The following is a 23,398-nucleotide window of genomic DNA, read 5'->3' as shown; positions in this document are numbered from 1 at the left end:
ACCCCCAACCCCACAATCTCAACATCAAGCTTTTATCAGTCAAAACCATGCTGGATTTTTGAAACTCTCAAGTGCCTACATAAGGAGTTGAGCATAATAAAAAAATTATGAAATTATGAAATCAAAACCCTCATTTCTTTTAAAGATTGAATGTATGTTCTCTGCCTAAAAATGAAAACCTTTTTGGCAAATAGATTCAAAGATGAAAACCATCTTATCCATATGAGCATTTCCATCTAGGGACTAATGGTTTGATAGTTTTGCAGTCCTTTTCCAGTTCCATCTGGTGTTTGCAGACTCTTGTGAATTTGAGGTTTTGAATTAATTTCACTTTGTGGTGGTTTCTAAAAAATCATTATATATTTTTTGGCTTAGATGCAAATCATAATTTTTGCAGTCATGCCTATGAAAGCCATTGCACATTTTATCGAGGAAATGCACAAAGCACAAACGTCTCATGTGTTTAGTAACTAGTTGTTATACAAATTTAAAACTCTATATTTCTTGCGGGTGCTGTACAAATCAAATAAGACTAACAGAAGCATTCTTAAGACTTTGTTGTATTTACCATTGACTCTCACATTTCCTTGAGACAATAAAACTTATTGAACATACTTCTTCATTGCTACGTTACCGGATTCATACCCCAGACCTTTGAACCAGGTCCGGGTCTGAACCCGGTTCAGATTCATGAACCAATTCACAGCAGATTCAGGCAAAGTCCGTATTTGACCTTGTGGGTCTGTCTGGATCCACAAACTCGTGAACCGATTCACGGGGGATTCGGGTCTGTGGATCCAAATGGAACCACAGGGTCAAATATGGACCCTACCCAAATCTGCCGCAAATCGGGTTGGAATCTACGTGGACCTGGGGGAGTCCCGTGCGAATATGTGCGGATACCCAGGGACCCGCATGCCAAAAGTAAAATAGGTGGGTCAAACTTGATTAAAATTGTTTTTTAATTATCTGTTGTCTCAAACAATGACCCTTATATGAGTCTTCAAACACATTTTCATCTCTCATTTGCTCTCTCATTTTGAATTTTCATTGTCTAATTCAGTAATTCAATGTGATGATTTTCTTTTGAATCATAAACATAGACCAATCATCAAGTATTTGAATTTTTAATCGCAATCATTAATGTTTATCTTTGACACTTGCCATTGATCAATGATCAAGCATCATTGACTCATACTATGAAATTATTTATTTTTACAACTATGTATATTTCTCTTCTTTTGTATATATAATGCACACACACACACACACACCCATATTAATCATAATGGGAAAAAAATCATGTATCCACAAACCAGATTCTCATACCCAAACCCCAATCAGCAACTTAGCTTTATTGTCATACCTTCAATTCTGATCACAACTTCTGAACAATACAAGGGTTGCAATCTTTTTCACTTTTGCTCCTTTCAGGGAGTTTTCAAACTGCTATGCATCTTTAAAGCAGTGTTGTGCAATATGAAATCAAGCACTTCTTTTTGGAGAGATATTTCATAATGTGTAGGGGCCTCTAGTCTTTGGACATATGTTTATAATTGTTTATTAAAAGGGTGGCCGATAATATTGCCGCAATTGATCCATTTTCATTTTATGATCACGATTATTTCTAGTATTGCTTATGTTGTCCAACAATAGTAATATACTTATTATTTTTTATTGTCCTACCACCTATGCCATTCATTGCCAGGCTCGTTATAGAATATGCATCTCACTCTTGAACTTTCACCACTAGAACCAATATTGCAATAGCTTCAAATTCAGATTGTTTTGATTTGTGCAGTTTCCTGCCAGATTTAGAACTTTGTAATTGTTCTTGAAGGCCAGTCACAAGAACAAGTTTCAATCACTTTCAATTTAAGTTTGTAACTAATTCAGAAGCCTTACCACCAAAATATGCATATCTTTATTTCTAGAGTTTGCAATAGTTAGCGATATTGAGCTGTACAACTTGCCACCAACAAGCATTTCAATAGATATTACATGATATTATTCTAACTCATTCACCATTTGCTCTCATCTTGCCCACATCAAAATGTACATAATCAAAAGGTGTCAAGGTTTCACACTTCTTCATTGTGAATGCTTAAAAAGTTAGAAAAAATATTATAAATTAATTTATACTTTACAAAATAAGACATTCCCATGTCTATGAAATTCAAATTTCAATTTGGGCTCTGATAATTGACTAATAGGCAAGAGGTTTTTTGTGTTCCTGTTATAAAATAAATAAATTATCAAACTATTGTAATGGGCCGATTGATTTAATGTATCTCAGACCTATTTTTATTTTTGTTTCCGTAGTTTGTGTCGCCGTTGGCTATCTTTGTACACCCTCAAAAAGTTTCCTGACAGGTATTTAAGCACGGTTAGTAGGTGGTCTTTAGGTATTATTTTCTCTGTACTACGAATCCTCTGTTGTTCGCCATTTCGGAAGTGCTTCCCTATTTGGTCATTTTTGGTTTCAGTGGGATTCAACCCTCACCCTATTCCATCGCCTGTAATACTTCGCTTGGATCTAGCAAGTCGGAGCATCATCATATTGTGAATATCTATTGTGTTGGTTCGATTTACTCTTTGTTCTATGTACTTCCATTTGTTGTTTATCAGCACTAAATCTGGTTACTTATTCACACTATCTGTTAGTCTGCAAATTCTGATCGTTCATCTCCAGTCACCACCATACACTGTACGGCCTTCCATTTTTACCCTCCATTTCCTCCTAAGACCACCGTACGGCCTTCCAATTTGACTATACGGCCTTTTGCACTTCCCGCAGTTGCTTTGGTGTCCGCCAGACCCACCGTACGACCCTCCAGGTGTCTTCACCATACAGCCTTCCCTCACTTCTGCTCACCTCCATACGGATCACCCCTCAAATTGTAGTTGTACGATGTACGAACTCCATTTGTCCACCGTACAGCTCTCACAACTCCTGTACGGCCACATAATACACTCTCGGCCATCGTACGGACCCCTCATAGTGACTTACAGACAAGGAAGATTGCTCCAGTCGGATTGTACGGCTATCGCCTGCCTAGGACGGAACATTACATTTTTAGTGATCCTTGGAACATGAACCTTACTAAGCCATCACCATTGGGTTTTGAGTGGCAACAACATCTCACCAGTGCCATGAACATCATAGGTTGTATCATCCCAAGTGAAACTTGCACCTATAAATTTGATGTAGAGAGGAGGGAAACTCCTCATTTTCTCTTGCCATATGTCTAGAAGTATCCAGTTCAACATATGTTTTGAAGAGGATGTGAATATTTATGTAGCATACAAGAAGTCTCGTTCATCAAATCTTCTCTAGAAGCAATATTATTTGTTTCTTTTGGTTCTTTTTCCATCAATGATTCTTTTGATATGGTAGGTGGGAGGCTATAGATTGAGGTGGGTGAGAATGAAGGGGCCATCAACATCAGTGGGCACATCAAGTTCCCCTGCTCCATTAGTGATTGGTCCTGACCCAACTGGCACAAGGGAAGGTACAGGAAGTGATCATGAGCCGGGCCTAAAATTACAAGATCGAGTTGAGGAGCCACACTAGGTGATGTAACCCCCTTTTGGCCATTGTTTCTTGATTTCTTTCTTTATCCTCTTTTCCCTCATATGTGGGTTTGGGTGGGGAGCTAAATGCCACCCCTGGGAGAGGTTACATAAATACTCAAGAATTGTTAGCACAAACTACAAGACATGAACATATGTTCAAATCTAGCACAAGCCGCAAGCTATGAACACATAATGGAATCAGCTACAAGCAAATTGCACAACAAAATATACAATCAAATTCATTTCTATCATATCAATAATCGCTTCCTACATCCCCTCATTATAGGATTAGAGATAGGAGGGATGCTAGAAAAATATTGAGGAAACTGCCACTGTTTGGTTTTTCCAGACTTGACTATTGTTTTTTCCAGACTCAATAACGATCTAATTATCATCAAAGATGATTATTGTTCTTTTAAGCTTGTACGATCACTAAACTTGAGAATGTGAACAGCTAACATGGATGTGGCCTAAGGTCATAGTTTCAAAGAAGGTGATTCATTGATGGCAACAAATGATATTCACAATAGACCATGACTGAATTGGAGATTAGCCTCTTCAACGAAGACTTGCAGATCAGTAAAACTTTTGAGTGGATGACCTCACATTGCAAGCCATGGAATTAATCAATGTTAGCCGACTGGATGGTTCCGGCGGTATTTTGCATTCTGTAGCCGACGGTCCGGCGGTGTTTTTGTATTCTGTAGCCGACGGTCCGGCGGTGTTTCGGTATTCCGTAGCCGACGGTCCGGCGGTAAATAGTTTGTAACGGATAGAATAATTGTGGCCGACAGACTCCTTCGGGAAGGTTCGGCAGTAGTATTTATATCCCGTCCGGGATCATTGTAAATCATCATTCACTTACTATTGCGAATATTATGCTACTGTTCTGCTATTACTGTCTGTATGTGTTGACTTCTTTACCTGTACGGTAAACATTTGGCGCCGTTGCCTTATGAATCTGGAAGGTGGGAGGAATGAAGATTAATGCCAAATCAGCTTAACAAGGATCGAAATAAGGCGAAGGGAAAAGATGGAATCCGTATTGCGCAAGAGAATTTAATTTTAGCACAGCAAGCCGAACGCTGACGAAGATTTCAGAGGATCGCCGACGAAAACCGAAGTGCGGAAGAATTGTTGGAGGAGACTCGTCAGCGGGTGGAATTGGTGGAAGAAGCACGGGAGGAGTTCTTGAATTTGTGTTCGCCGAGGGAAGAAAATTCAGACGGGAGAGCATCAACTCGCACGGCTCGCAGTGCCGACGGAGCAGCACGAGCGTGGAGTAACCTCTTCGTCCAGAATAGACTTCCGCGGGAAACAATTTCGAAGGATCCTTCGTCTTCACCAAGGGTTGCAGCTGTCGACACCTCCAGTGTGGGAGACCAGTCTGTCGCTGTGGGAGTTCAGACTGACGGTTTGGGAGTGCCGACTGCCGGTGTGGGAGTGCCGATTGCTGCTGTGGGAGTGCCAACTGCCGGTGTGGGAGTGCCGACCTCCAGAATTATGGCGGGACCCAAAGAAAAATTACCAAAATTTGAAGGCGATGGTACAGCCGACCCCCTCCGACATTGTAAGACATGTGAGACGATTTGGCAGGCAAATGGAATCACAGATGCCGACGAATGGGCCAGGCAATTTCCGGCAACCCTACGGGGTGTCGCGATTGATTGGTTTTCGGATATGGATCCACAGAAGCTGGATACATGGGATAACATTAAAAAGGAGTTTTTGGTGGAATTTAAACTCTTGCGGCATGATAATGAAATTGTAGCGGAAATTTTCAATACCAAGCAAGGGAAGCACGAAACTGTCCGCGTCTATGCCAGGAGATTAAAAGACTTAAATGGAAAGCAAGCCAACGGACGGATTGCAGAAAAGGTGGTTTGTGGACGGCCTACGCTCGAAGTTGCGGAGGAAAATGAAAATTGTGCCACCGTCATCATATGTGGACGCGTATAACAGAGCACTGGACCTTGAGAGTGCACAGAAGACAAAGAAGAAGAAAACCAGCTCCTCTGACTGATGATGATGAATCCACTCGGGATGATAGTAGCGACAACGAAGGCAGCAGCAAGAAGGTTCGTGCCCTACAGAAGGATATGGTTCGCATGATGAAGGAATTTAAAAACATGCAGAAGGAGCCAAAAGGCAGTGAACTGTGGTGCACGGAATGTAAGACCGACGGTCATACTAAGGGATCGTGCCCGAAGAACCAATTCTGCGACATCTGTCAGATCATGGGCCATTCGACAAAGGACTGTCCTTTTAACATGAAGACGAGGATCTCCGCAGGTGCTTCTTACACAGTAGGCTTCCCCGTCGGGCAATAACGGAAATGCAAACATTGATGGTGCCACACCCAGAGGGTATAGGAATAATAGCAGAGGGCAAAATAACAACAATGCAAATAATAACAATAATAATGGAGGCCGAAGTCGAACCCAATATGATGAAAACGGACGGCCGATCGTTCAATGTCGAGCGTGTAATTTGTGGGGTCATTTTGCGCGAGATTGTACAGTGGCAAACACACCGAAATTATTATGCAGATGGTGCGGACCCGGCGATCACGAAGATTCCAAGTGTCCAAAGGCTAGAGTAAATTTGATCACTGTCGGCACGGATGTAGAGGAGGTTCTGGCAATTACACGGAGGCAAGCGGAGGAAAAGAGAAAAGTGGGGGAAGTGCAGGCGAACATTGCAAAGGCATTGTCGGCGGAAACATCTCAGTTGAAGGACATCACCTTGGCAAAGAACTTCGCAGAACAAAGTATTGTACGACAGATCTTACAAACGGAGATACCGGTCAAGATAAGTGACCTCCTTCTCACAATGCCCCAGTTACGGACGGCTATTCTGAATCATACACCGTTTTCAAACGCACCGGAGGACACAGGAAGGAATAGTAGGGAAGTAATGGCAACAAACCCAATGCTGCTGGCACTCACCTCCGGACGGCATCCGGCGGTCGTTGAGATGGGGATTTTGGGAAATGTTTTGACAGAGACAATTGTTGACGGAGGGTCCGGCGTGAATGTCTTACCGGAGGATACTTGGAAGAAGTTGGGAAAACCGACGTTGTGGCCACCTGCATTTCAGTTGCTCACGGCAGACCAACATGGAATCAAACCGTTGGGAATTCTGAAAGCGCAACCAGTAACAATTGGTACGCAACCATTTTTATTGGATTTTGTAGTCATTCCATTAAAAAGAAAAGGCTATGATGCTATTCTGGGACGGGATTGGTTGGTGCAAGCAAAAGTAAAACATGATTGGAAACGCAATACCCTATCAATGGAGCACGGAGGCAAAAGATTCATAATTGACCTGCACACGCAAATGGTTGGCGAGGAGGCAGCATTGTCAGATTCTGACAGTAAAGGCGAGAGTGATGATGAAGGAAAGAGGAGAATGGAACCGGATAAAGGAGGAGTATTGAGACTTGACGGAGGATCGAATGACAACGACCTGGACTCAGTGAATGGCCTTTACCACTGGCAGATAGAAGACTACGAACTCTTTCCGAGTTGCAATATGCTAAGGGTTGACGAAGATGAGAAAAAGGAGGAAAATGAATGTCCGCAGGAATGCAAGGAAGCGGAAGAAGGAAAAGCTGCTATGGCTGAAGCTGAGGGGAAGAACACACAGTTTGAACACAAAAAAACGAAAGATTCCACTGTCCGGTACATGGTGAATAGACCGCGCGGAAAGAAAAGGTCACACTGCAGCATAAAATTAGTGGAAGGGCACCGACAGCAAGGAAATAATCCAGTTGTGCGACGACCGCAGGCAAAGTGGGCGACAGAGGTGGCACAGAACAAATGTAAGGCGTACGACAGTCAAAATGAAATCAAAGTGGAAAAGTTTAAGGGCAGTTGGGTTGGACCATATCAGATTCGGAAGGTCGGCGACAATGGAGCGATCAGATTATCAACCCTGGATAGGCAGAAGGTACCTCCGACAGTCAACAGATCCAAATTCAAAATATATGGTGCTAGAAAGACTCCATCGCTGTCACAAGATGGCCAGCTGACTCCGTTGTCGTTGCAGAATGATGACGCCTGGAGGCAAAATGGAGGTACCTCTGTCATTTGATGTGTAAAATAAAATAAAATAAAATTTTGTAAAAAAAAAAAAAAAGAAAAAAAAAAGAAGAAAAAAAAAAAAAAAAAAACCGTGAAAAAGCCCCGCGGGCAGCACCTACCGGAGGCCTCGCGGGCAACATCCGCCGGAGGCTCCGCGGGCAGCACCTGCCAGAGGCCCCGCGGGCAAGTTAGACCCTGCGGGCAACACCTGCCGGAGGTCCCGCGGGCAACAGTGGTTGGAGGACCCCGCGGGCGTCGAAGTTGGAGGCCCCGCGGGCAACAGCTGTCCGCGGCCAGAGAAGTTGAAAGTTCCGCGGGTCCACGGGCAAGAGACCCCCGCAGAGTGTGAAGCCGCGGGCTTACAATCATTTCCGCCAGAATTTTTAGCAGCCTCCGACGGTAAGAGAGAAGACTGCAGGGGACGACAGGAAGGCCGCGGGTAGGAGAAGAATGGGTCGCAGGAAGAAAAAGAAAGCCCGCGGGGAGAAAAGAAAGGCCGCGAGGAGAACAGAAAGGCCGCAGGGAGAACAGGAAGGCCGCGGGTGATGCAGAGTCAGAGGTTCAGTACTTATAAAAAATAAATAAATAAATAAATTAAAAAAAAAAAAAAAAACGACGACAAAATCAAGTTGTTCAGAATGAGTGATAGATGATGCCAAAGGGAAGGGGACACATTCGTGGTTGCCAGAAAGAGTGCAGAATTGGCAGATAATAACAGAAATGGTGTGTTTCGTGCATTTTTGTGTAGGTTTCGAAGTGCCGGGGCGCTGCCACAGGACCCCGCGAGGGCGCTGCCCCTTGGACCCCCAGTCGTGGCGGATATCAGTCGTGGGAGTCTGACTAGTTGAGAAAAGTTGAAGTTGCTGCAGGCATGGACTTTCTGTGTACCAGAGGCAGTGGGAGCAGGTGTTGGCTGTGAGGCTATCTGGGTGGATGCGTAGAGAGCTCGGGAGGAGCTGATCATCCGGTTGGAGGCAGTGCAGCGACACTTGGCTTAGGGTACCGAGGAATTGAAAACAAAGAAAGCAGCACAGATGGTTATCAAGATATTTTGTCAGTCGTCAGGAGACGACTTTTCTTTTTGGGGGGGATGGTGTTAGCCGACTGGATGGTTCCGGCGGTATTTTGCATTCTGTAGCCGACGGTCCGGCGGTGTTTCTGTATTCTGTAGCCGACGGTCCGGCGGTGTTTCGGTATTCCGTAGCCGACAGTCCGGCGGTGTTTCGGTATTCCGTAGCCGACGGTCCGGCGGTAAATAGTTTGTAACGGATAGAATAATTGTGGCCGACAGACTCCTTCGGGAAGGTTCGGCAGTAGTATTTATATCCCGTCCGGGATCATTGTAAATCATCATTCACTTACTATTGCGAATATTATGCTACTGTTCTGCTATTACTGTCTGTATGTGTTGACTTCTTTACCTGTACGGTAAACAATCAATTCCCATTATACAACACATAATGTACCCATCTTTTAACCAATCCCTTTAGAACATTAAGACACTTCTGTGGACATGGAGTGGCAGTCCTTGGACACTAAAGCAGATATAGGTTAGTACATTTAGCTAGAGTAAATTATACTAGATGTTGGTAAGGGTAATAAGGATTAAGGAAACCATGAAGTCTTATGAATTGGACGGTTTCCTAACCCTTGTACGAAGAATAAAGGTTGGTTCCAGTCGATGATCACCTTCAAAAAGGATAATCACATTATGCCAGTTACATATTTTCGACATTGTAATATACTTGATGAAGAGATCAAATGGATAACAAGTATTAAGAATATCTCCATAGATCAGTTAGTCAATAATTACAGAATTGAAGGCATACCAGCATGTATGCATCATCAAGATATGAATGAGGTCTTCAAATACATCATCTGAAGCATGGACCGATATCAAGGAAGTCAACAAAGAGTGGATGTATATAACTGATGTGTAAGGACAACACACCAACTTATAAAGAATAAAATCAATAAAAGTCAATCAAGATCATCGATCAATACTTATATTTGATACACAGAGTATCATTGTGCAGCTATCAGGCAAGAACCTCAATTACCAATATTGACTAAGGAAAGAACATTATAACATCAATTGCATGGTACGATATTACTAATTGTCATTGATTAATATGACTATTCAAGCAATAAATATGATTAGTAAGGAAGAGGCATGATGATCAGCATTTACGAAAGGAGTCAATTATGCACAATTACACATCGGCTAAATGGGTGTGATCTCTTGTAGAGAGATATGAGTAAAGGGATAGGCATGTCTTTTGAGATCTAAGAGATGCAATCATTTGATAATAATAGATACGTAAGGAGACGAAATTCAATCATTTAAGCATCAGATTGAAATTTATTTCTTATTTATCCATTTTTTTATCTGCTTGATAGAGCATTTGGCTACTTGGCATAAACTGGTTGCAAGCAATTAAATACAAATGAAATAAAGCGCCATAGTTTGTAGGGATCATGTACACAGCATCATCATCATTGTTGCAAGAATATATCTACACGTGAAGCAGAAACCATATCGCTATAAGTGATATTATCAATTCATCATTGCATATACATTTTTACGTATCAAATACAGCAGCCTATTCCTAACTGCATAACCATATTTACATATCAGAGACAGCACAGTATTCATTGTTGCACAATTGTATAAATACATCAGACACAGCATCATATAGCATTATTGCTAACACTAGTGAAAGAAGGTTCATTGCATAGTTTAAACTTTACATCAATATATCAGAAAGAGGAGAGTTCTCGTGTGTGTGTGTGTGTGTGTGTGTGTGTGTGTACACATATATATGTGTGTGTTTGTGTATCTATATATATGTATATATATATACACACACACACACACACACATACATATATATATATATACACACATATGTGTGTGTGTGTGTCTACACACACACACACACACACACACACACACACACACACATCAGAGACAGCATCATATAGCATTATTGCTAACACTAGTGGAAGGAGGTTCATTATATAGTTTACATCAATATATCAGAGAGGAGAGTTATCGTGTGTGTGTGTGTCTATATATATATATATATACATACCGAGTAGAATATCTAATGGTTAGCCTTTGCATAATTCTAAAAGTCCTATCAGATACAGCAGTGATTCAATATCCAATCCATATAGTATCATTAGCAGATTGTACATATTATTATGATAATCTTAAGTATTATTAATATATATAGAATTAATCAAATTGTATCCAAGTTATTGGGTTTGCACCTTGAACCTTCAAACTGGGTTCGAGTGCGAACCAAGTACCAGTTCGTCTATGGGAGTCATGCTAGGTAAGCACAGGGTGCATGCCCAGCACTCTGGGTACTCAAGGGTTCACAGGCGTGAGAACCCATGAGTACCCACAATGCTGGGTGCACACCCTGTGCATGCCAAGCAAAAACCTAGGTGTGCCCACTAAGTACTTGGGCAAACCCACAAAATTCTCGATTGAACCCATGAGAACCCACGGCCCAAAGTTAAAAAGTCGGCCCAAACTTGAGTTAAAAACATTTTTACATTTTTTAACTTATATTTTATTCCAACCCTAAAATGTTGTAATATAGCCGTTGAAAATTTCATAGATGACTATTTTTTTATAATCTCTATGATGATTGAAGAACATTGAATCATGTTTCATGAACTAAAGTTTAATTTTGTTATTAAGTAATTCAATGTAATGATTTTCATTAGAATCGTGAACATAGATCAATGATCAAGTATTTAAATTTTTAAGATACATCTTTGGCATTAGGCATTGATCAATAATCATACTATGAAATGATTTAGTTTTACAATTTTGTATATTTCTCTTTATATATATATATATATATATATGAATTTATATAAAACACATACCTATATGTCCCAAAATGCAAAAATAAATAAAAAAATCAGATACCCGCGTACCGGGTTCTCATATCCAAACCCATCCCCAAACCCAAGCCAATAACTTAGACTTGCATTTTTTGATTGTCATATTAGATATAGCAATTATATAGTTATCAATTTTATGCATAAACATTCAAAAAGAGGTATCATATTTCATCATTCATAGCTGTAAGAATTTGCCAAAGGCAAAGAATGAAAACGCCAAGAGGCAGAAGGTCAATTGATAGCACAAATAAGAGAGACAAAATGATATGATCAAATGATCAATTCAATATTGATCAAATAATAATGAGTACAAAATCAATGAATACAAAGTAGATGTGCCTAATGTTTACCGTACAGGTAAAGAAAATGAACACATACAGACAATGAACTCTAACAGCAGAATTATATTCGCAATAGTAGAATAATGATTTACAATGATCCCAGACGGGCTATAAATACTACCGCCGAACCTTCTCGAAAGAGTCCGTCGGCCACAAATATTCTATCCGCTACAAACTATCTACCGACGATGTCGGCTCCAGAATACAGAAACACCGTCGGACCATCGGCTACAGAATACAGAAACATCACCGGACCGCCCGCTACAGAATATAGAAACACCGCCGGACCGTCGGCTACAGAATACAAAATACTGCCGGAACGTTGGCTACAGAATACAGAAACACCGTCGGACCGTCGGCTACAGAATACAGAAACACCGCCGGACCGTTGGCTACAGAATACAGAAACACCGCCGGACCGTCGGCTACAGAATACAAAATACCGTCGGAACCATCCAGTCGGCTAACACCATCCCCCCAAAAAGAAAAGTCGTCTCCTGACGACTGACAAAATATCTGAGACAAATTAACAAACAAAATACATTAACAGAGTGACTACAACAAGAGAAATCTGCTTCTGACACATCACTGTCACCTTCGTCCCGTGCCTGTAGCCTCTGCTAACACAACACTGCCTCCTTGATGAAGCTAACCTTGATAGCCACCTGTGCTGCTTTCTCTGTTTTCAATTCCTCGGTACCCTGAGCCAAGTGTCGCTGCACTGCCTCCAACTGGATGATCAACTCCTCCCGAGCTCTCTACGCATCCACCAAGACAGCCTCATAGCCAACACCTGCTCCCACTACCTCTGGTACACAAACAATCCATGCCTGCAACAACTTCAACTCTTTTGAACTGGTCAGACTCCCACGACTGATATCCGCAACGACTGGGGGTCCAGGGGGCAATGCTCCCGCGGGGTCCTGGGGCAACGCCCCGAGTGCTCGCAGTACAGGGCGGGGTCGAGGGGCAGTGCCCCTCACCACCAAGACTAAATTAGCATTTCGAAACCCACACAAAAATGCACGGAACACACCATTTCTGTCATTATCTGTCGATTCTGCACTCTTTTTGGCAACCACGGATGCGTCCCCTTCCCTTTGGCATCATTTGTCACTCATTCTGAACAACTTGATTCTGTCGTCGTTTTCTTTTCTTTTTTTTATAATTTTTTTTTTCTTTTTTTTTTTTTTTTTTCCTTTAAAAAGAAATCAAATAACAGAGGTACCTCCATTTTGCCTCCAAGCGTCGCCATTCTGCAACGACAACAGAGTCAGCTGGCCATCTTGTGACAGCGACGGAGTCTTCCTCGCACCATATATTTTGAATTTGGATCTGTTGACTGCCGGAGGTACCTTCTGCCCATCCAAAGTTGATAATTTGATCGCTCCATTGTCGCCGACCTTCCGAATCTGATATGGTCCAACCCATCTGCCCTTAAACTTTTCCACTTTGATTTCATTCTGACCGTCGTATGCCTTACGTTTGTTATGTGCCACCCCCGTCGCCCACTGTGCCTGCGGTCGTCGCACAACTAGATTATTTCCTTGCTGTCGGTGCCCTTCCACTAATTTTATGTTGCGGTGTAACCTTTTCTTTCCGCGCAGTCTATTCACCATGTACCGGACAGTGGGATCTTTCGTTTTTCTATGTTCAAACTGTATGTTCTTCCCCTTAGCTTCAACCATGGTAGCTTTTCCTTCTTCCGCTTCCCTGCATTCCTCCGGACATTCGTTTTCCTCCTTTTTCTCATCTTCGTCGACCGTTAACATATTGCAACTCGGAAAGAGTTCGTAGTCTTCTATCTGCCAGTGGTAAAGGCCATTCACCGAGTCCAAGTCGTCATCATTCGATCCTCCGTCAAGTCTCAATACTCCTTCATCCGGTTCCATTCTCCTTTTTCTTTCGTCATCACTCTCGCCTTCACTGTCAGAATCTGACAATGCTGCCTCCTCGCCAACCATTTGCGTGTGTAGGTCAATTATGAATCTTTTGCCTCCGCGCTCCATTGATAGGGTATTGCGTTTCCAATCATGTTTTACTTTCGCTTGCACCAACCAATCCCGTCCCAGAATAGCATCATAGCCTTTTCTTTTTAATGGAATGACTACAAAATCCAATAAAAATGGTTGCGTACCAATTGTTACCGGTTGCGCTTTCAAAATTCCCAACGGTTTGATTCCATGTTGGTTAGCAGTGAGCAATTGAAATGCAGGTGGCCACAGCGTCGGCTTTCCCAACTTCTTCCAAGTATCCTCCAGTAAGACATTCACGCCGGACCCTCCGTCAACAATTGTCTCTGTCAAAACATTTCCCAAAATCCCCATCTCGACGACTGCCGGATGCCATCCGGATGTGAGTGCCAGCAGCATTGGGCCTGTTGTCATCACTTCCCTACTATCCCTTCCTGTGTCCTCTGGTGCTTTCGAAAACGGTGTATGATTCAGAATGGCCGTCCGTAACTGGGGCATTGTGAGGAGGTCACTTATCTTTACTGGTATCTCTGTTTGTAAGATCTGTCGTACAATGTTTTGTTCTGCAAAGGTCTTTGCCGAGGTGCCGGTGATGTCCTTCAAGTGAGATGTCCCCGCCGACGATGCCTTTGCAATGTCCGCCTGCGCTTCCCCCACTTTTCTCTTTTCCTCCGCTTGCCTCCGTGTAACTGCCAAAACCTCCTCTACATCCGTGCCAACAGTGATCAAGTTTACTCCAGCCTTTGGACACTTGGAATCTTCGTGATCGCCAGGTCCACACCATCTGCATAATAATTTCGGTGTGTTTGCCGCTGTACAATCTCGCACAAAATGACCCCACAAATTACACGCTCGGCATTGAGCGATCAGTCGTCCGTTACTGAGTTCGACTTCGGCTCCCATTATTATTGTTATTATTGTTATTATTTTGCCCTCTGTTATTATTCCTGTATCCTCCGGATGTAGCACCAGTGGTATTCGTGTTTCTGCTACTACCTGACGGGGAAGCCTCCTATGTGAGAAACACCTACGGAGATCCTCTTGTTTTCATGTTAAAGGGACAGTCCTTTGTCGAATGGGCCATGATCTGACAGATGTCACAGAATTGGTTCTTCGGACACGATCCCTTAGTATGACCGTCAGTCTTACATTCCGTGCACCACAGTTCACTACCTTTTGGCTCCTTCTGCATGTTTTTAAACTCCTTTATCATTCGACCCATATCCTTCTATAAGGCACGAACCTTTTTGCTACTACCTCCGTCGTCGTTGCTATCATCTCCGGCAGGCTAATCGTCATCAGAATCAGAGGAGCTAGTTTTCTTCTTCTTTGTCTTCTGTTCACTTTTAAGGTCCAGTGCTCTGTTATAAGCATCCACATATGACGAGGGTGGTACAATTTTCATTTTCCTCCGCAACTTCGAGCGTAGGCCGTCCACAAACCATCTTTTCTGCAATCCGTCCGCTGGCTTGCTTTCCATTTTGTTTATTAAGTCTTTTAATCTCCTGGCGTAGACGCAGACAGTTTCGTGCTTCCCCTGTTTGGTATTGAAAATCTCTACTACGATTTCATTATCATCCCGCAAGAGTTTAAATTCTGCCAGGAACTCCTTTTTAATGTTATCCCAGGTATCCAACTTCTGCGGATCCGTATTCGAAAGCCAATCAATCGCGACACCCCGTAGGGTTGCCGAAAATTGCCTGGCCCATTCGTCAGCATCTGTGATTCCATTTGCCCGCTAGATCGTCTCACATGTCTTACAATGTCGGACGAGGTCGGCTGTACCATCGCCTTCAAATTTCGGCAACTTCTCTTTGGGTCCCGCCATCACCACACTGGAGGTCTGTACTATTGCACCGGAGGTTTGCACTGTCACACCGGAGGTCTGCACTCCTACACCGACAACCTGAACTCCCACACCGGCGGTCGGCACTCCCACACCGGCAGTCTGAACTCCCACACCGACACTCTGAACTCCCACACCGGCAGTCTACACTCCCGCACTGGAGGTGTCGACAGCTGCGAACCTTGGTGAAAAAGAAGGATCCTCTGAAATTGTTTCCCGCGGAAGTCTATCCTGGACGAAGAGATCACTCCACGCTCGTGCTCCGTCGGCACTGCGAGCCGTGCAAGTTGATGCTCTTCCATTAGAGTTTTCCTCCCTTGGCGAACACAAGTTCAAGAACTCCTCCCGTGCTTCTTCCACCAATTCCACCCGCTGCCAAGTCTCCTCCAACAATTCTTCCGCGCTCCGGTGTCCGTCGGCAATCTTCTGAAATCTCCGTCGACGTTCGGCTTGCTGTGCCAGAATTAAATTCTCTTGCGCAGTACGGATTCCATCTTTTCCCTTCGCCTTATTCCGATCCTTGTTAAGCCGATTTGGCATTAATCTTCATTCCTCCCACCTTCCAAATTCATAAGGTAACGGCGCCAAATGTTTACCGTACAGGTAAAGAAAATGAACACATACAGACAATGAACTCTAACAGCAGAATTATATTCGCAATAGTAGAATAATGATTTACAATGATCCCAGACGGGCTATAAATACTACCGTCGAACCTTCTCGAAGGAGTCCGTCGGCCACAAATATTCTATCCGCTACAAACTATCTACCAACGACATCGGCTACAGAATACAGAAACACCGCCGGACCGTCGGCTACAGAATACAGAAACACCGCCGGACCGTCGGCTACAGAATACAGAAACACCGCCGGACCGTCGGCTACAGAATACAAAAACACCGCCGGACCGTCGGCTACAGAATACAAAATACCGTCGGAACCATCCAATTGGCTAACACCTAAATTTATAGGCAATGCACGATAGCTAGGAGTGATGCAAGAGAACCTATTAGGATCATCCTCCATTGTACAACAAATGATGTAAAAACTGTTCTCTATCTGATGCAACTCTTCTTCCATGGCCCTAACCCAATCATCTTTTATGGTTTCCTTGGTAGACTTAGGCTCAAACTGTGACAAAGAACAAGTACCTTCTCTGATTTGGCTTCAGGTTAGCACACCAACATTCTTGTCACCTTTTGATCTATAGGGTGATTCCTTTTGACATACCTAGGAATAAATGGCTCAAATCTTTCTATTGCTTCTTCTACCGGTTGAGTTGCTTTTTCTACATTGTTCTATTCTACCGATATAGGTTCTTTGTTCAACAAATTTCATCGCCTAGTTGTCTTCTACCTCTTCTTTGCTTGTTTCATTTGATCTCTCAGGACACTCATCAACTTTTACATTTACACTCTCAACCATTTTGTTAGTCCTTTTATTAAGACATCTATAGGCTCTACGTTTGGTTGGTTAACCCAAGAAAATTCCCTTATCATTTTTGGGTTCAAACTTTCCTAGAGAATCATCTCTCTTTATGTAGCACTTATTACCAAACATTTCGATATACATGACACTAGAAGAGTGACCATAACATAGTTCATAGAATGTCTTGTTTGTTCCCTTCTTTACCAGTACCCAGTCCAGAGTGTAAACTGCAATGCTTATTGCTTCTCTCCAATAGGTCTTTAGCACATCTCCCTAAATCAGCATGGTCCTTGTAGTGTTAACTATTGTTGTATTCCTTCTTTTTACCACATAAAGTCTCGTATTTTTCCACGTGAAGGTTTCTTTGATGGATTTTCATTAATGTTTCCCATAAATTTCCGCTGGGAATTCATATTTTTCCCCTTAAAAAATTATGATTGGGTTTTATAAATTTTTCCTCAAAAAATTATCTGATGGGTTTTAATAACATTTTAGTCAAAAAATATCTATTTGGTTTTACCGTTTACCTCAAAACGAAGTTTTGTATTCTATTATCTGTATCTCGGATTTTGGTTGGTTTTGATTGGCTTTTTCACATCAAAAATCTTGTTGGGTTTCAATCAATTTTTCACCTCAAAATTCTGTTGGGTTTTCCTTGATTTTCCTTCTTCAAAATGATGCTTTGTAAACTTCAATTCATGGTATCTTGTAATCTGTTTTGGGGCATCCTACTCATTTGCAAAGTTTGGAGGGTTTGCTAATTTTTCCTCAAAAATCGTGGTAGTTGTTCTCCATTTGAAATTTTTTTTTGAATAAAATGGCAGACTCATTGTTAAAAATTAAATCTTGGCTGCAGATGAGATAAGATAAGATAGATAAGATAACAATATTAATGTCCACAAGAAACCAACAAGGTTTATGGGATTGAGCATACAAACAAAAGAGCCAGCCAAGCAGAAGCACCAAACGATGACTAAGAAGAAACAAAATCAAGAAACAAAACAAGAGAGAAGACAAGGTAAGGAACTAAGGGTTCCTCCTTGTCACAAAGAAATCAGTAATAGAGGGGTAAACCCATGAACGGTCCATAGTCTTAGAATGTTGTATAGAATTGTTGTAGGACTGTCTTTGCCTGGAGAGACTAGTGCAGTGTCTAACCAATCTGGAATGAGAAGTATTGGAAGGCCTTTCCAAACCCCATGGAGGAGACAAGGGAGAGAAAAAAGTAGTAATGAGCTGATCTGAAGTATGCCCCTGAGGTATAAAAGACTGCAAGGTAATCTCACGAAGGTGAGTGGCCTCTTGAAAATAAAGTGCAAGACACTGCTGATCAATATAGCTGAAGAACATCAAAATAGAACAATCTCTGAAAAGGCAGTAAAATCTCCCTCTGATCTCGTAGTAAAGAGGGCATCAAAAAATGAAGTGGATCTCAGTCTCAACCTCTGCCAAAGTACATAGTTGACATATCCGATCAGCCCGATCCATATGGTGAGCGGTCCGGGCCCTGAGGTGGTGAGAACCGACTCTAAATGAGCCTAAAGACAATCATAAGGCATGATTCCAGCGCCGATAGAGATAAGTAGGGCGAACAATAATACCATCCTAAATCTCAAGAAAATGCTCAACATAGAAGGTCATCCTAGGTCGCAGACCTCCCGAGGGATTCATCCAGGTAGTGGTAATGCACTATCTATAAATATCCTGTCTGACATGCTCATTCAACTCCTAACGTGAGGGGAGAAGATGAGCAGAAGATAGAGAGAAAAGAAAGAGTGTCATTTGCAAAGAGAGAGCTCATCGTTAATGGTGAATAGGATGCAAGAAAAGACGCGTGAGCAAGGAAGCTTTGTTCCTACAAACATTGGGGCTTATAATGGTGTTGTGCAAGCTGAAAATGGCATGGCATGGGTTGAAAGTGATAAAAGAATCAGAAAATGGTCAAAAAACTAGTTACAAGTCTTTTAAACAAAACTGATGCCAAATAAAGATGCATGAACTAGAGTTTTGCAGAAATGGCATCAACAAGGAAGCGAAAACCCTAGATGGGTTGTCCAGAACGACCTCGTGATTTGCAAAGAAATAAAACGGACACTAAGAAACCCTACTTGGTTTTGAAGAAATGTGCCACAACCCTGCAAATACTCTTAGAAAAATTGAAAATTGATTTTTTAAGGAAAAAATATTTTTTTTTTGCAAAGCTCTTATACCATATTATTGAGAAGTAATTGGTAAAATATTTGATTGTATTTACAAATGATCGAATATATCATTATAAATTATTTACAAATGTAGAAAATAGAAAGTTTATTATAAGAAACTGAAGAAGATCATAGAAACGATCTTATCTACCTACTTTATTAAAAGTAATATGATAATATTCTACTAAGAAGAAGCTTGGTCTAGGAGGAAGCCCAAAATCAGCCACTTAATTTTGTTTGGCTTTATAGCTTATTTTTGCATTCCAAGTGCCAAGTGAACATAACTGGATTCCAAAAGGTAGAAGCTAATGTTCACTGGCTACAGTGACAACCATAAGACTTATTAGTTGATAGATGTGGACACTAATCGTCTCATTTTCAGTCAAGAAAGGCAGGCCTTTTCACCCTTTTCCTTTTTTGAGTCCTAAAATTTATTTAGTTAGCTTATATTTTAGTCTGTAGTTTACTTTTGTTTTGTTTAGAAACATTGTAATGTAATTGCCTATATATGTAAACTTCGTTTCCATTATTGAATCAAAGAATTAGCATTTCATTTCCCAAGTTATCCAAAAAGGGGACATTACAATTGGTATTAGAGCTTATAGTCATGTCACTCAATGTAGTTGATGAGCGAGAAGGAACTCAAAACTTACTTCCTCAAAACGTCAAGACAAAACTTGAGAGACAAACAAGAAATGGTGAAAGGGATCTTAACAGATAGATGGACCAATTCTTTCCAAAACAAAGGGATAACAAAATAAGTTGGCACAATTGTTGGATACATTAACCCATAAATTGATAACTATCTTTGGCAACAATCAGACCAAGAATGGGTAGGATAGGCAATCCCATAATGGAAGTCCACAAAGAAAAACACCTACAAAAAGATCAAGACTTGCAATTCCAACTCACATTGGTGTAATTGAAAGATCAATTTTGGCAAAGATTGGATAGATGGTGGATTTCAAGAAGAGATGTCTCTAAAGGAATACATGGACCTGAGGATGAAGCATCTACCCCACAAAGGATATAAGGATGGGCATTTAGAGCTTAAGAGAAAAGTGGGCAAACTAAGCATCCTGCATTGCAATGGGTCAAGAAAGACTACAGCAATATCATGAGTGCAAAAACTAGACACCAAATTCAAATTGAACCAATGACAAAAGAGGAAGCCATAAATATGCTCCACTACATTTGGATAGAGTAGCACACCAATGGTGTTTTCACTGGATGACTACCATGGGGCATCCCAGAATTACAGCTTATGTAGAATTCACAAAAATAACTAATAAAGAGGTTCAATAACAAGGATCTAGAACTACATTTCAAGAAGCTGGCCCAAGTCAAGCAAAATGGATCAATTGAAGGCTATATCATGGAGTTCTAATAGTGTATGTTTTAGTCACCGACATATCTGAAAGGCACTTAATAGTTTTGTCCATGCATGGTTTAATGGACCCTTTTAAGGTTAGGTCAAGGCACTAAATCCAAGCACGTTACAACAAGAAATAAAGAAATCAAGGGACATGGATACAAGCACTACCATGGGCAAGGTGCCACCAAAGGAAACAAGAAAACCTAAGGAACAAACTAATATATCAAGCAGTAAAGAAGCCCCTAGAACATTCAAGTTGGATGATGAAACAAAACAATAGTTAGGGAAAAGTTATGCTTCACTTGTGTTGCCCGAATTTCACACCCCCTTTGAATTCAGTCTTCTCTAATCATTTTGCAAGGTTAGTAAAGGTTATTCAAGTCATTCTTCTAAGTGCTAGTTTTTGAGTCGGGTTCAAGAACTCTTGTCAAAATCCAACAAATCTTATGGAACAGGTCTAAGCCTTCATTACCTTATGTTTTCCATGTCCATTAAGTCTACTTTGAAGTACCACCATTCAAGTTGGTCTCCAACATCCTACTTGTGTTGAAACTCAATCATATTTCCTTTGTCGGGTTCCAATATAGTAAGTTGAATCTTGATCTTTGCTCCAAAAGCCTTTGTCCAGAGTCTAAGTCCAAGTTCAAATTTAAGCATCAGACTCCGACATTAGTTCTACAAACTTTGTTAGGACCCCATTGTAAGGTTTTCACACCATCGTCCTATTGCAAATGGGGACCCATTTTTCTCTATAAGGCAATAGTAGGTCTTAGGTGGTTTTACTTGGCAACATTTTCAAGTCTCAAGTCTAAAAGTGAGTTTGGGTGAAATCAACACCTCCAAGTATAAGTTGACCTGGGGCGAGCTATACCTGTATAGGTCATCTTGGGGTGGCCTATACCCCAAGGCTCTTATTTCGAAGGGTTTCAAGGCTCAATGAAAAGTATTTTTATTTTCCCACTTTGTGGAGTCTGCCTTCACTAAAAGCAACTTTGAAAGCACTATAAAAGAAGGCCTCTTCCTCTCATTTTCACAACACAAGATATATATGCAAGTATTCCATCTACAAGCAAGACATTGTGCAGCCAAAGAGTTCAATGCAAAGTATTTTTATTTTCCCACTTTGTGGAGTCCGCCTTCAGTAAAAGCAACTTTGAAAGCACTATAAAAGAAGGCCTCTTCCTCTCATTTTCACAACACAAGATATATATGCAAGTATTCCATCTACAAGCAAGACATTTTGCATCCAAAGAGTTCAAGTACAAGCAAGCATTTATTCATTCATCACCATCAAGCATTCATGCATTTCCTTCCATAGATCTAGCTTCTTTCTTCATAGGAGACAAAGGAGTTCCGCCATTAAGGGAGGAGATCCACATTCATCTATTCAAGTCTTCCTCTTCCTCTTCTTATCAACATTGAGGTGAGTTACAAGCATCTACTACATGAGGTATTGTCTTGCGTGCAGGTGTAGATTCACAGAGTTTTGGGTCTAAAAGTATAAATTTGAAGATGCAATATTGGTCACAGTCTCAAGACCTCCGAATTCAGCGCTCTTAGGTATAGGTCGCCCAAAGTCGACCTACATCAATAAATGTCACACCAAGTCGACCTATTCCTGGAGCAGAATAGAGAGTTGCCCATTTCAGATTTGCAGGTCAATTGCCTTATTTGGAAATCAGAATCTTCTAGGACTTTGTCCAACATAAAATTAGTCTTCAAGTGTCTTTTTTCGTTCTTAATTTTAGGTGCACATATTCCTATCTCTCTTTCTTACTTTAGGTGTACACATTCAACCTTAGAAAGTCAAGAAAGGTTGAAGGAGGTAACATTGTTGAAGGCATGTTGAATCCTGAAATATGGCTAGGTCTGGAATTTTTTGAAAACCCCCAAAATCTAGAATCTTTATTATAACTCCTATGAAGTCAAAGGCATGTTGAATCCTAAAATTTGGTTGAGACTAGAATTTTTGAAAAACCCCCAAAATCTAGAATCTTTATTATAACCCCTATGAAGTCAAAGGCATGTTGAATCCTAAAATTTGGCTAAGTACAATTTTTTGAAAACCCCCAAAATTTAGAATCTTTATTATAACTCCTATGAAGTCAAAGGCATGTTGAATCCTGAAATTCGGCTTGAGTTTGGAATTTTTTAACAACCCCCCAAAATCTAGAATCATTATTATAACTCCTATGACGTTGAAATCTGTCTCAAACATTCTAACAGTATTTACACAAATATAACGTAAAGTATAAGAAAGGAAATAAATGCAACGTAAATGTTATATTTGTATAAATCCTCCCGCCTCCAAAGCTGATGTAACTTATACTTAAGTGTTCAATAACAGAGTTAACTTGCAAGAAAATTTCCCAAACTACATCAAATTCAGCCTCTCTTTAGGAAATAATTACCAACATCACCTAATCTCTGCCCCCTCTAATCAATCTTTTAAGGCTTACAATGATGAAGAAGATGAAGATTTCAACGAAGATAGGTAGAATGGGCGAGTTCACAAGTTTTAACACTAGAATTTTTGTGCAAGTGACACGAAATACCCAACGAAGGTCGAATCCCGACCCTCTTTGGGAAATAATTTCCATCATAAGCAAAATTCCACCCCCCACCTAGTTGATATAATCTTTTGAGTCC

General features: G+C 41.3%; 1 protein-coding gene across 1 annotated transcript in view; it reads right to left on the bottom strand.

The window, feature by feature from the left end:
- The window catches only part of LOC149576063 (Radical SAM superfamily protein), a 112,327-nt gene that overhangs the window by 1,740 nt on the left and 87,189 nt on the right, over nt 1–23,398 (bottom strand). The gene's annotated exons all lie outside the window — the stretch shown is intronic.

Source organism: Cupressus sempervirens, chromosome 1 (genome assembly GCF_028749045.1).
Source record: "Cupressus sempervirens isolate cs-2001-9-10 chromosome 1, ASM2874904v1, whole genome shotgun sequence".
NCBI lineage: Eukaryota > Viridiplantae > Streptophyta > Pinopsida > Cupressales > Cupressaceae > Cupressus > Cupressus sempervirens.
The sequence above is the reverse complement of the archived record's forward strand: the minus strand, read 5'-3'. Positions and strand labels throughout refer to the sequence as shown.